Source organism: Chlorocebus sabaeus, chromosome 7 (assembly GCF_047675955.1).
Source record: "Chlorocebus sabaeus isolate Y175 chromosome 7, mChlSab1.0.hap1, whole genome shotgun sequence".
Taxonomy (NCBI): domain Eukaryota; kingdom Metazoa; phylum Chordata; class Mammalia; order Primates; family Cercopithecidae; genus Chlorocebus; species Chlorocebus sabaeus.
In genome coordinates, this window is record NC_132910.1 from 132,727,697 (window position 1) to 132,742,511 (window position 14,815).

Genomic DNA, 14,815 nt, shown 5'->3' on the forward strand with positions numbered 1-14,815 from the left:
ATGTAAGCAAATAGGTATGGCCATGTTCCCATAAAGCTCTTTATAAAAACAGGTGGCCAGATTTGGCCTGGGAAGTACAGTTTGCCAACCTCTTGCCCTGCTTGGACAAGGACAGAGTCTTCTTGCTATTATTATACAATAGATAATGAATGTTCATTAGAGAACAAATCCCTCAAAAGTCAATTCATGTTGACTTCCTCCATAACCTTTCCTTGACAGTCATGGACACAGCAGCATTTTTCAACTTCTGAACATCTGCAAGTATGTTGGTATCCAGATATCTCCTCATATTACTCTCGCCATCATTGTGTGATATTCACTTAATGCTGCTATGATGAATTAGAGCTGATTTACATCATTTCCAGAGTCTTTTGTTCTAAAATCCTATGGGTCACTTCATTGTCTTGTACTGCCACTGACTTGTATATTTTTGGGTTTTCTTCCCTTCAAATAAATTATAAGCTTCTAGAGAATAAACCATATCTAATTTTTCTTGGGATTGCGAAAATGCCTTATATACTGCTTTTGTCATAATATTCATTCATTTATTCATGTAACACATATTTGTGGGACAATATGTGGCACAAACATAAAAATAAGCAAAACAGAAATGGCCCCTGCTCCAGTTAAAGCCAAAGTCTAGTGAACTAATGATTGTGTCATCATAAATTGAGATAAAAATACCTGAAAGAAAGTACATAATTTTTAAACAACATTTCACAAAGAAAGCAAACAAATACTGGGGCAGATAGAGGACGGAAGGGCAGGAAAGGCTTCCCCGAGGAAGTAATGCTTGAATCAAGATCCATTTATTCAACCAATTCAGTACACATTATTTGCCAGGCATTATTCTAAGCACTTGGAGTACAGTGGTGATCTAAGCAGACAGAAGTTCCCGCCGTGGTGGAGCTTGTTTTCTAACGGGAGCTGAAGAGTAAGTAAAAATTAGATTGAAAGGAAAAAGGGGTTGAATAACATTCCTGAAAGAAGGAACCGCATGCACAAGGATCCTGGGTGGGAGGGGGCGTGGCACCGTCCCTGCAGTGGCGCATCCCACTGTGGATGGGGGCTTGTTGAGGTGTGGCCTCATAGGTAATGTAATCATATAATTTATTCTCTGAAGCAGAGCACTCTTGACAGTAAATAAGGCATTACGAATCATTGCAACAAGCAAAAACTGGTATAGTTCCAGCAAATTGGATATATGAGCCTGGGCAAGGTAGCGAGACCTCATCTCAACTAACAACAAAAATAAATACATAAATAAATAAATCAGTCCATGCCTGTAGTCCCAGCTACTTGGGAGGCTGAGGATCACTTGAGCCCAGGAGTTTGAGGCTGCAATAAGCGATGATTGCGGCACTGCACTCTAGTCTAGGTGGCAGAGCAAGACCCTGTCTCAAAAAATAAACAAAACAGCCGGGTGCAGGGGTTGACACCTGTAATCCCAGCACTTTAGGAGGCCGAGGTGGGCAGATCATGAGGTCAGGAGATCGAGACCATCTTGGCAAACATGGTGAAACCCCATCTCTACTAAAATGCAAAAAATTAGCCGGGCATGGTGGCGTGCACCTTTAGTCCCAGCTACTTGGGAGGCTGAGGCAGGGGAATCGCTTGAACTTGGGAGGTAGAGTTTGCAGTGAGCTGAGATCGTGCCACTGCACTCCAGCCTGGATGACAGAGTGAGACTCTGTATCAAAAGCAAAAACAAAAACAAAAAACAAAACCGGACATACGAGTATTCCACTCATAGGCCACATAAAGATTTTAACGTGACCACAGTGACATTTTTTAAAACAATCCTCTCGCTGCTGTGGAACGCTGATCTGGTGAGGAACTGTGTCAATGTGAAGAGGCCGGCTGGTATGCTACTGCAGCTGTCTAAGTAATAGAGCAGTGTGGCCTGAGCTAGGGGGGTAAGGAACAGAGGAAATAGAGAGAGAGAGGAATACATTTTAGAGGTATTTCAGAAGCAATTTTAACAGGACTCGGGTGATATTAATTATTAGTGGTGGAAATGAACGGAAGAAAGCATGGGGTGAAGTAGAATGGGAAGGTCATGCTGGAAGAAAGAGTTTACACAGAGATTCAGGTGCCAAGACCTACCCTTGGCACCAGCCGCTAAGCCAGGGAGTATTTTGAGAGCTGGTCTTGATGAATCTGAAGATTGCAGCAAACACACCAAATGTCCATTAGCGATGATTAGTAAGAGTATAACTGAGGCTTTGACACGGGAAAGAGGCTGATAGAGCAAAGTACTACCCAATGGACAATGAGTAATAATTTGTGCTTTTGTCAACATTGCTGGCGGACTTTGTGTACTTTTAGGGAAGCAGAGGTTTCCGTGGTGCAAGAAAAAGGATGAAGAGCAAGGGGGTGGAGGGTAGCTTGATATTGAAAATTCAATATTAGGTGCTGGAATATCAGAGTCAAGAGTAAAGAGTTATAGGAAGTCACCACCAGACCAGCAAATAAGAGAGCAAGAGCCGTGATTTGTGGACATTGATGTTTCAGAGAGACATTTAGCTGAAATACGCAACCAGGACTATATCTGGAAGCTGAGTTAATACATAATTCAGAAACCACCTTAACTCACTGCACTTTTAAATGAGATGTTGAAATCATTGTCCAGCACGAGTGCAGAGTTGATTCCTTGTCAGTCATTTCTCTGGTCAGCACGTGCTGTCCAGATGGGAGAATTTCGTTTTGTTCTGAGAGCTTTCAGTCAACCTGATTGCATTTGACCGGGGAGGTCTCAGTAAAGATGTCACTTCCCCCCTTACCCTCAGGCTGAGTCAGCGAGGAAAGTGAAAGAAACTGAGTAACCAAGGCTCTTGACTACCTGTCAAGAATCCTTTGCCCCTTCCTCCCACGGCTTCATGCAACTTCACTGTTGGCCAGTTATTGTACCCCTTTGTCTAGGAGCACCCATTTACAGAATTGTTAGATGTAAAACAACCCACTCGTCTTAACCATGCAGAGATACTGAGGAAGGAAAAGGAGCTTGAATAGTGAGCTCTGTGTGTGTGTGCATCTCTTCTTGCAATATGCTGATCATCGATCACCTCTGCCTAACCCACGTTTCAAAACTCTTTGCAAATAAGGATGTGGAAATAGTTCCACCTGAGGCCAGATGTGAAATTCAGGTTGGGACTCGGGGCTGTAAAATATTGTACCTTGACTTCTTTCAAAATCAAAATATTCATTATGCAGCCATTAAAAAAGATGTTATAGAAATATGTTTCAAGACATTGGAAGATGTTCTTGATAAATTATTAAATCAAATACTAGATTATAAAAGAATGTGCTCTGTGTAATTCAATTTCTATTTTTAAAACAGGTGTAGAAAGGACTTGAGTATAAAGTGAAATCTTAAAGGTAGTGATCTCTAGGTAGTGAAACTGGTAATAATTTTTATTTTTATGTTTAGATTAACAACATTGTTTAAATGTTTTCAGTAACAGGTACTACTTGTGTTATAAAAGTGTATGTACTTTTAAATGTACTATCCAACATTCATAAACATGCATGGAAGCCTCACTATTATTATCAACCATCCAATGAAACAGGGGTGTAACCTGGCCGCTCTCGTGTAATGACAGAACATTCCATTCAAAGTTGGGCAGGCCAGGCTTGGTGGCTCACACCTGTAATCCCAGCAGTGTGGGAGGCAAAGGCATGAGGATCACCTGAGCCCAGGGGTTCAAGACCAGCCTACACAACATAGGGAGACCTCGCCTTTATAAAAAATTAAAAATTAGCTGGGCATAGTGGCATGCGCTTGTGGTCCCAGCTACTCAGAAGGTTGAAGCGGGAGGATCGCTTGAGCCCGGGATGTCAGGCCTGCAGTGAGCCGTGATGACATCACTTCACTCCAGCCTGGATGACAGAGTGACAGCCTGTCTCAAAGAAAAAAACAAAGAAAACTAAGTATTGCTGCCTTGCTTTGCCACCTTTGGTAATTTAGGAGACATCACTGTGCCTCAGCTGTCCCATTTGTAAAACAAAAATCATAATGGTTGCTAATTCTAAAGTTGTAAGAATAGATGAAAAAAATGCTTACAAATTGCTTAACATAGAGTAAGCTCCCGATAAATATTAGTTAATCTTATGATTACTTAGGTAATACTCTTCTTGAATAGGTGCCAAGAAGGTTCTAGAATTGCATGTTATATTTTGTGGGTACCAAGTGCTTCAAAGAAGGATGTTTCAGGCTGGGTATGATGTCTCACACCTGTAATCCCAGCACTTTGGGAGGCCAAGGTGGGTGGATCACGAGGTAATGGTAATGGCCAATATGGTGAAACCTCATCTCTACTAAAAATACAAAAATTAGCTGGGCGTGGTGGCATGTGCCTGTAGTACCAGCTACTTAGGAGGCTGAGGCAGAAGAACCACTTAGACCCAGGAAGGCAGAGGTTGCAGTGAGCTAAGATAATGCCACTGCAGTCCAGCCTGGGTGGCAGAGTGAGGCTCTGCCTCAAAAAAAAAAGAAGAAGAAGAAGAAGAAAGAAGAAAGAGGAAGAAAGAAGAAGAAAGAAGAAGAGGAAGAAGAGGAAGAAGGGGAAGAGGAGGAAGAGGAGGAAGAAGAAGAAGAAGAAGAAAGAAGAAGAAAGAAGAAGAAGAAGAAGAAGAAGAAGAAGAAGAAGAAGAAGAAGAAGAAGAAGAAGAAGAAGAAGAAGAAGAAGAAGAAGAAGAAGAAGAAGAAAGAAAGGAAGAGGAGGAGGAGGAGGAGGAGGAGGAGAAGGAGAAGGAGAAGAAGAAGAAGAAGAAGAAGAAGAAGAAGAAGAAGAAGAAGAAGACGACGATGACGACGACGACGACGACGGAGGCGGCTGTCTCTAGTCAGGACCAATGTCAATGCCAAGCACATTGCAGAAGTAGTGGTTTTATGGAAAACTGTTAGAGAAAACCATTAGCCAGAGGGGCTGACATTTCCTGTCCCTTGCATGCAGTTATCCCACAGCATACCTGATACTTTTAAGTGACTTGGCTCCCTGTAGATTCTTGATCCATTCAATGCAGAAATTCTAGCACTGAACCTGGAGAAAAAAAAATGTTACTATTCCTGTGTCTTTTAGGTTATTCTGGGCACTGAACTGAGGCTTTCGTATATGGAGTGACTAGATAACTTCAAGGATGGTAACTGGTGATACCAAAATCCTATTGACTGAGTCATTTTATTGGAACTAAAGAGAGTTTGGGGTAGATATATATTTGTGGAAACATAATTTTACTTGCTTAGGGTTGTTTAAACATATACAAAAGTAGAGGGAATATTGTAATTGCCTTAGTTAATTCAAGCTGCTACAACAAAGTACTACAAACTGGGTGGCTTATAAACAACAGAAATTCATCTCTCATAGTTATGGAGGCTGGGAATTCCAAGATCAAGGTGCCAGCAGATTCAGCTTCTGGTGAGGGGCTGCTTTCTTGTTCGTAGGTGGCACCTTCTCTCCATGTCCTCACATGGCAGAAAGAGCAAGGCGGCTCTCTAAGATCTCTTTTATAAGGGTACTAATTCCATTCATGACTCCATCCTCATGACCTAATCACCCCCGCCAAAGGCCCCACCTCTTAATACCATCATCTTGGGAGTCAGAATTTCAACATATGAATTTTCAGGGACACAAACATTCAGACCATAGCAATAATGAACATTCATGTACTCACCACCCAGCTTTCGCAATTATCAACACACATACAATATTGAAAAACACACACATTAATTGACAAATTTCAAAGCACAATTATATGATTTGCCCCTTTAGTTATCTGAGCTGAGAAAGCATGGGAGAAGTATCTGAGCTTAGCCCACCTGGCCAAGTCTTGCTTTTGACCTCAGCTGAAGCAGAACAGCTGCTACCTTCCTATTGTAATACATGGAGTTCCTAAATGCTGACATTGATAACCATCAAATACAAAACAATTAGATGGCAACATGATGCCATGTGTATTTTCAATACCAAAGGCATCTAGGAGCCTAGTTTTTCAAGAAATGCTAACGTGTAGACATGTCTATGAATATGTAGTATGCAATCCACCTCACTCTGCCTACTCTGAACAGCCTTTATTAAGGGGTATTTTATGTGGATTTTGTGTGATAGAGAAAAACGTGCCACTCCTTGGCAATGTAATATACTAGACCAGTTCTCTTTTTTTGAGATGTCAAATATCTACTTTATTATAGCGAGAAAGTGACAGTCAATTTAAATCAAAATTTATGGAGAACATTAGTAGCTGGAAGGACTTTGGCTAATCACTGTAATGTCCCCAACAAATGGTAAATGAAAGCATAAGGAAATTGAGTTAACACAAGTTAAAAGTTCACATACTTAAGGAATTATATTAGAAGACCTACAACTTAATTAAATTATCTGAAACTGCTCATTTAGCTTCTATTGTACTAGTGAACATTTATGCAATCTTACTGTTAGATATATATTAGGTAATAGGTTTGAATTGGGTCAAATTGGGAGACCCCTAATGAGGCAGAACAGGGGAAAGTTTAATCCATCATAAAGCATCATTCTGAATCTTTATATTGAATATTATTAGGCAGACATTTCCCTGGTTAGTTGGTTACTCTCTTATATCTACCATTCTGACATTTTGAATAATTGAAAAATCAAACAGGAACTTTGTACATGGAAAAAATAATCTGATGGAGAAGAAATGTGTTATTGATCACCTAATTTTTAATTTTTTTTTCAGTCTTGCATTTGCTTTTTCAACTGTAAAAGTTCAAGAAGTGGTAAATATTCCGCATTTTAGATGTTAAAGGCATTGTTAACAGATTTGACACAAAAGATAATGTTATGAGATGTAAAACACAGAAATTTACATGTAAAATCGCATACTTAATATTTATTTCTTTATTCTGAATACATTTAAGGTCAGTAAGTTCTTAAACCTGAGGTCTTAAGCTATAGAATTGTTTCTTTCAAAATACTTTTTAAAACACAGGGCAGGGTATTCAGTAACTGCATATACGTGGCACTTGCCTCTTTATGGCTACTAACTTAACCTTTTTGAGAAGAGTTGTTCTCCATAACTGAGGTTTGCCACAGATTACATGTGTATGGACTCTTCCTGGGAAGATCTGTAGTAAATCCAGAATGGAGCTGTGCTCTCTTGCAGAGAACCCCAGAGCAACTGTGAAGCTTTTGCTGCAGTTGAAAAAAATATATATATATTACCTTTAATTCAGTCCTTAGAAAACAATTTAGATGCCAAAGTGGAATTTTTTAAAGCCACAAGACTTTCGGGAAAATTCTGCCGTTTTTTTTTTTCTCTTCTGATGGAATTATATTGAAAAAAATAAATTATTTGCCATGATACTTGGTAACATACATGCACACACTAAGAAATGAGTAAGAAAAAACATGGCCTCCCGCAGACTCGTTTCTAGCTGCTTGCTGGGGGGAAAAAATAAGCTGCCTCCTCTCCACTGCATTTAGAGAATTAATTCTCATATGAAATGAAAGGCCCCGTCCGATCCTATTTCACGGTAGCTTTGAGTGCTTGACTGTACCCAAGCAAAGGGCATTACTTGATTGTTCACTGTTGACATCACTTTACACCAGAAGGTGGCAATTATTTTAATAATCACACTAACAAATCTGTTTTGCCTTCAGATTAGATTTTTAGAGATAGTGTTCATTTGATTCTTGTCAAGAAGATGCCTTTTAAAACCAGTAGCATTCACTTCCAGATTTATTTCTCAAGGTGCTTTTTCATTCCCACTAATTGGCTAAAATATTGCACCTCTTTTAGAATATAAGCTGCAGAGTTTGTATATTTCTCTTTATTAAACCTTATTTGTTGACCTGAAACAATTAAAAGGATGCTATTTAAGATGACAATGCAGATGAAGTGATATCATGATACAGTATAAGTAGACACTGACTATCATTAAAAAATGAAGAATGCACTTCATTTTTATTTACAAGGAAAACTGGTGAAGAATTTCTTCAGTTGACCATGACATCTTAGAAATGTAGTGGATTAATAAGATTTATGTCAATACACAATGAAAAATCTTTCATGTATAAATCACAAGAAATCGCACAGGATTTATGTCTAACTTACCTCACAAGGTGGCAAAATCCCATAAATTCCTCAATTAAAACTGAGTGGAAGATAATAGCCTTCTTGAAGCCCAGCAGTTCACAGAAAGCCTATCACCCTTCTGAACCATATGACAAAATGCACAGAAACATCCAAAATACCAATACACGGGAACTGCCTGAGAATGCGTCTCCTAAGACAATTTTCCAAAATCTGTCATCTGAACACTGTTTGCCATCCATAAAGAAAGAGGAGGAGGAAGGGGAGGTAGAGAATAATGTTGGCTCTGTGAAACCGCAGCATTCTTTCCAGATGGTCTTTTTCCACAGCTCAGGTTACCTACATGACCAAAGGATAAGAGGCCAGGGCTGAGCACTCTTTTTTTGTAAAACTGAGAACTGCAGACATTTGTCACCCAGAAAAAATGCCTGCCTCTCAGCAGGATAGATTTTTTAAAATTTTTCTCAGTGCCTTTCTCTAATGGGGCTTCCTCAACTTTTCACACATCCTTTCCCTGAACAAGTCCACAAAAGCCAAAGTTCTCCCGCACCTAGTCACCAATGGCAGGCCCATAAATCACAAGAAATCGCACAGGATTTTTTTTAACATTATGCAATTAACGCCTATAATGTGGGAAAACATTTTATAATATATAACATATTAAAGCAATGGGAAATAGCATGTCAGATTTCTCATTAGTAAATTCTAATAATGGCTAGCATAAAAATGTGCCTATCTATTAATATTTTTTCTTCAATTCACATTTAAAAGAAAAATACTGCAGTGTCTTAGTATCCGTGCAATACTCATGTAGGAATTTATCACACCAAAGTGATCTGGCATGCCTAAACTAGCATGAGCAATATGAAAATTTAAAGATAGCTGAATGCCCATTCTTTAATTTTACTAAAATAATGAAAAACATATATTATTTGAGCTTACAAAACATGTAAATACGAATTCAAATGGAGCATATATTTTCTACATATATATTGCATTTTTCTACTCAGTATTAAAAACCATTTCTCTTTTTATGCTTTGCTTTCTTTTGTCCTCTAAAAAGAAAGAGAAATATGAAGCTTGAAAATCATCCACTAACTCTCATATTAGGAAACTCTTCCTTTTAACTTTGAGGAATTATTATGAGTTGTAATTTAAGTAATAGCTTGTAAATTTTGATGGCAAAAGAAGCCCGTGAATAGTTGCTCTTCCTTTGAAAAGGGCTGACACTAAAAGTTAGGGTATTTGAGGGGTTTTGTTGGGTTTGGGGAGACTATTTCGATGTAAATATTAAACTATTAGAATAGGACTTTGAGCAAGAATTCGTAACAGGGTAGAATGTCTTTTACCTCCCAGCTACCAGTCTGCCCCTGGCTCAGGCTCCCGGAAGAAGCCATTTGCTAGTCACAGTCTTTCTTGCACCCAGATACAGCATCTCAGACACTACACACATTAACAAGTCACCCTCAAAACCTCTACACAATGCAGGAATACAGCTAAGACACTATTACCCAGGTACTAACATCTGCAAATTCTAAAAAGCTCTTCATATTAAAAAGAAAAAATAAATAAAAGAAAAGGAAACATTTGCCTCTGTGTCTCTTCTTGCCACGTGTATCTGCCCTCATGTGCGGACCCTTTAATATTCGATGAGAAAATGGGAGAGGAAGCTATGATAGAGGAAGAGAAGTGGAGAGAGAGATGAAATATATCCATTTGTTTTCTTTGAAATTCATTTTATGGGCTTTTTGTAGGAAAGTGTTTTTTTCTTGATTTTTTACTTTATTTCTGGCGTCAACCATGTTTGAGTTTGCTTTTGAGTAAGAAAGATTGAAGGGCAGATGAAAAGCCGGATGCAGTGGTAGGCTGCGGTGGAATTAGGTAATAGTTGCAAAAACCCGCTTAATCTTTTGTTTTCTTTTTGGTATGAGCATGCTTAGAAATAAAATGGGTCTCTAAATCACAGATTATGGCTCTGGGGAATGTAAAAGACATCTTTTGAATATAAAGAACACTACACTGACAGGCAGAAGGCCTTGGGAAGTACCAACTTTGCCAATTGCTCACTGAGTATTTTTTGAATAAGTCTTACTACCTCTAGACCTTGATATTTTTTTTTAATCTCTGAGCTTATTCTAACATCGTATGTGAATATTTTGAGTTCTTATTAAAGCGTGTTTGGTCCAAGGAAGACATATAATGACACTTTTTCGATCATTGTGTTTCACAAATTCGGAACAGAATTGCTCACCAGACACAGATCTGGGCACAAATGCCCTGAACTGATCACACAAACACATTCTGAGTCTCCTCCTGTCCGTGGGCTTGCCGGAGCTCCTGGGCTACAGGAAAATAACTCCCAGGATTGAATTTAAGGGATGCAAGTAAATACTTACTAATTAAAAGAAGGGTTCATTTTATGCTGATTTACAAAATACATTAATTCCTACAAGTTAAGTCTGTTTTCATTCAGAGTTAATGTGGGCCAATAGGTGAAAAATTGTTTTAAAACTGAAATAATAAACTTTTGGGAGAACAAACAAAACCCTTACTGTGTCCAACTTGTACTGAAGGGAAATTCCTCTTCATTGGACAAAAATGAAGGCACATGGTATACCAGGAGATTGTTTAGTGCTTGATGTCAATGAATCAGGAGCATCAGAACTATTTTTCTTGTGTTAAGCTTTTAGGCTGTGTTGTGCCAACTTGCACGGGTTGAAGACAGCATTAATATTAATGAAGGATGGAAGTCTGAGAGGCAGTGACTCTCACTCCCCACCCCCACCTTGCTTCCTTTCATGCTAAATCCATTAGTATAGATGGATCGACATTAATAAAGAAGAAGGACAGAATAGCCCTCCATTCGGGGACACTTTTACTTGACCCTTGGCACACATTGCCCATACATGGCCACAAGACGTTTGACCTACTCAATGGCATTTATTCATTCATTTATTTATTCTGTGTGCTTCTCAAACCAATTTCTCCCTAGGTACCTTACACTTCTTACACTTAGAATGTATTAAAAAGTTAAAATCTCTGACAAGGAGTACATCAGAAAGAACTTGAGGACAGAGTCTGTCATTCATCTTTGTAACCCTTGGGAGCTTTAGATCCAGCTTTGTACAGTGTCTTCTACACGGTAGGCGCCACAGAAATGCTCACTGAATGAAAATGAATTTAATTGCATTGTCAAATTCTAAACCGTTTCATGTAATCTTATTATAACCTTCTTATCACCTCCTAGTAATAAGACACATACCTTAAGATTTATACATATACACACATATTTCTAAAAATAATTTTACTCAAGTGAATCCAGGCAAAACATATAGTGAATGTTTCTATAAAAGCTAGATATTGAATACTTTAAGTCTTATATTTACAAATGATTTTCATTATGGGTATGAAAATAAGCATAGGGCTTTCTGGATCATTACAGAAATTTGGGTTAAAACGATACCATATAGCTGGAAGGGAGCATGTAGGTCATCTGATCTTGTGGTCTTCAAAGGGTATTCCTTGTCACCCAGTGGTTCCTTCAAGTACTCCCAGGGCTACCAAGAGGCAGGAAGGCAGATAAAGGGTACAGGCAGCGTCAAAGGCACTCAGCTTTCTCCCCAACCTTTCAACAGAGAAAATGCATTTCATAATATATGCGGCTTCTCTATACAAATGTATTTGAATGACAAGTGTCCACTGCTTTAAAATAATTAAAGCACAATCTTTAATTTTTTAAAAAAAAGAGAGAGAACCACACTTTGGGAGGCCGAGGCAGGCAGATCACGAGGTCAGGAGATCGAGATCATCCTGGCTAACATGGTGAAACCCCGTCTCTACTAAAAATACAAAAAAATTAGCTGGGTGTGGTGGTGGGCACCCATAGTCCCAGCTACTCAGGAGGCTGAGGCAGGAGAATCGCTTGCACCCGGGAGGTGGAGGTTGCGACGAGCCAAGGTTGGGCCATTGCACTCCAACCTGGGTGACAGAGCCAGATTCCGTCTCTAAAAAAAAAAAAAAAAAGAGAGAGAGAGAGAAAACCAAAGCAAAGGACTGAATGTTTATGTCTCTCCAAAATTCTTTCATGTGTCGAAATCTTAACCCACAAGGTCATATTAGAATGTGGGGTTTTGGAAGGTAATCAAGTCATGAAGGTGGAACTCTTAATGAATGGGATTAGCACACTTAAAATTAGTCCCTCAACCCTTCTACAGTGTGATACGGCTCAGAAGACAGTGGTCTGTGAACTGGGAAGTGGGCCCTCACCAGACCCTGAATCAATTGGCGCCTCAACCTTGGGCTTTCCAGCCCCCAGAAGTGTAAGAAAGAAACTTCTGTTGTGCATAATCCACCCAGACTATAGTATTTTGTTATAGCAGCCTGAACAGATGAAAACAACCATTTTACAAAGAGGTAATCTTAGACGGAGAGATTTTCTGTCATTTTGTTAAGGTCATATCACATAGCTATGGAGTTATGAGTTGTGCCAAAAATCAGGTCTCCTGACTCCTGATCCAGTCACAGCTTACCTAGGTAACAGAGAAAAGGTAAGAGAGAGAGAGTTTCTTAGATTCGAATGGGTATGTCCCAACCTAAATCTTTACAGCTACAACCACAGGGACTCAAAAGAAACTAAAAATCCACCAAAAATCAATTAAGGTGCTAACATTGACTTACACTCCCTGCTAGCCACAATAATTAACAGGAGACTAATACCTAATGAGGATTTATTGATTTTTTTTAAAAAAAACTATTGGACTCTCTCTCATGTAACAGAAGACAGTACTTTTCTGTTTCTAACCCCTTTGGCTTCTGAGAAATATACGTAATCACTGGGCTGCTTCGGGACACCAGGTCCTGGGTATAGTGCATCCATTGTGTTCAAAATAAACATAATATTTGCCTAATTTATAATTATATCTTTCAATTTGACATTAATTGCATATGAGATTCTATTTTCATCAATCACTGTTTTTCTATTTATCAGTGTCACATTACTACTTATTAGGAGATTTTTACCAATGCTACCAAATGTAAATATAGAGTATTAGCTATAAGTATCTTTGAGGAAAAGACACAGTTTATTGCTTTGTAGTAAAGTTTAATACTTTTAATATGCATATTCATAAAGCCCGTGTTGACTCAGTCCATATAATTCCTGTACTACAACAAAAGATATAATAATTATTTTCATTATGAGCCAACTGAAAGCTCCTTAGACTTGAAAAGGTTTAGTATCTGAAATTATTTATTTGATAATCAGGCTCATGCTTTTGAACTCTTCAAAACTGCTCAATGATTACAGACTTCAAATTCTGTATATAATATGCAAAGGTTAATTCACCTTTTCTCAAGGTGACATTATTTTAAAGACAGTGAAGAAGTACTTTTAAATAAAATACAACCCCAGTCTCTGGGAATATGTAAGGACGTGCTTTTACAATTGATAAGCAAAAGCAATCATGTTTGGCAACAGACCACCCCATAGTGGGAACCGCTTTCCAGCCTGGTTTTTGTCAGACCCGCAGCTGCTCCGTCAGTCAATTAGTGACCAGGAACAAAATGCATTTTTTAAAATCAATTAGCAGCCCCTCCAACTGAATAAAGATCCCTGGGTATGCTTTTCATCAACAAAACAAGAGCCAGGAGTGAATAAAGCTAAGGAGATCATAAATTCTTGGAAGTACAGTCCTAAAACCTGAGACAGCCATACAGAGGTTAACAGGTCGGACCATGCCCTCGGCAGGACTCCAGTAACTCACTCCAGGCAGACAAGAACCATATATACACATGTACATATATACATGAAATGTGTGTGTATGTTCAGAGAATGAGATTTCCCATTATTTCTCAGTAGCTCATCTTCCTAACAACCTTCACTGAAAGGAAGCCATTAATATTCAGCCTCTATGCCACATTTAGCCCTAGAAATGCAATCATGTGCCATCCCAAGGTGGATTGTAGAATGGCTATTTATTATCGCCCATAAAATCATTTGTAATTCTAGTATTAAACATCCTTTTTGTCTTCTCTAGAGAAATAATAACCATTTATTTAATCTTTCTTCTTAGGTTTGATCTTCTAATCCCTTTGTCCTACTTCTAAAATGGTACTGTTATCCTAAATCTAATTTTCTTGGCACAATACTTTGTATACATTAGATGCTTTAACAATAGTGAGTTATAAAATTATGATTTCCCCTTGTAATAACACATTATTTGAATACAAAGATATAAAAGCTCCCAGTAAACACATATCAGTTGACCAAGTTTCAGAATGGAGAAAAGTAGAAAACGTAATTCCCACTCAATAAAAAGAAAGGCAAGAGTCCGCCCTTAGAGCCAACAGGCTGATGTGTACTTACTGCAAGCATGGCAGGCCAATTTAAGAAGAGCAGCCAAAAGATAACTAGAGCTTGCAAAACAAGTTCCGATAAACAATCCAATAAACAAAAAGTATACTAGGGATTTAAACTGAAGAAATGTACTGCCAGGAATGAGTTGCAAGGGTGAAAGGGCAAAGGGGATGCTGAGGTGACCTAAACATCAGTGATCCCCGGAAACAAAAGCAACCCCTAGGGCTGAGGTAGCCAGATGGTGGTAACTGTAGAAAGTACCTTGCAACCTGAGGCCAGGAGAACTAAAGGAAAGAGGTGAGGTTTTGAGATCCAGGAGCTCAAAGGAGGAAACCTGCGTACCTGGTGCTCAAACCTATGAGATAAAGCAGCACACTGGTGGTTTGGCCA

General features: G+C 38.8%; 1 protein-coding gene and 1 long non-coding RNA gene across 2 annotated transcripts in view; one reads left to right on the forward strand and one right to left on the reverse strand.

Annotated features, from left to right (window-relative positions):
• The window catches only part of TENM3 (teneurin transmembrane protein 3), a 1,046,942-nt gene that overhangs the window by 329,234 nt on the left and 702,893 nt on the right, over positions 1 to 14,815 (forward strand). The window lies entirely within an intron of this gene.
• The window catches only part of LOC140712051 (uncharacterized), a 66,689-nt gene continuing 53,101 nt past the window's right edge, over positions 1,228 to 14,815 (reverse strand). The window contains exons 2-4 of the long non-coding RNA XR_012093510.1: positions 11,534 to 11,695; positions 4,972 to 5,042; positions 1,228 to 3,899 (exon numbers count right to left, since the gene is read on the reverse strand). This is a non-coding gene — a long non-coding RNA (uncharacterized lncRNA). The remainder of the gene's footprint in view (positions 3,900 to 4,971; positions 5,043 to 11,533; positions 11,696 to 14,815) is intronic.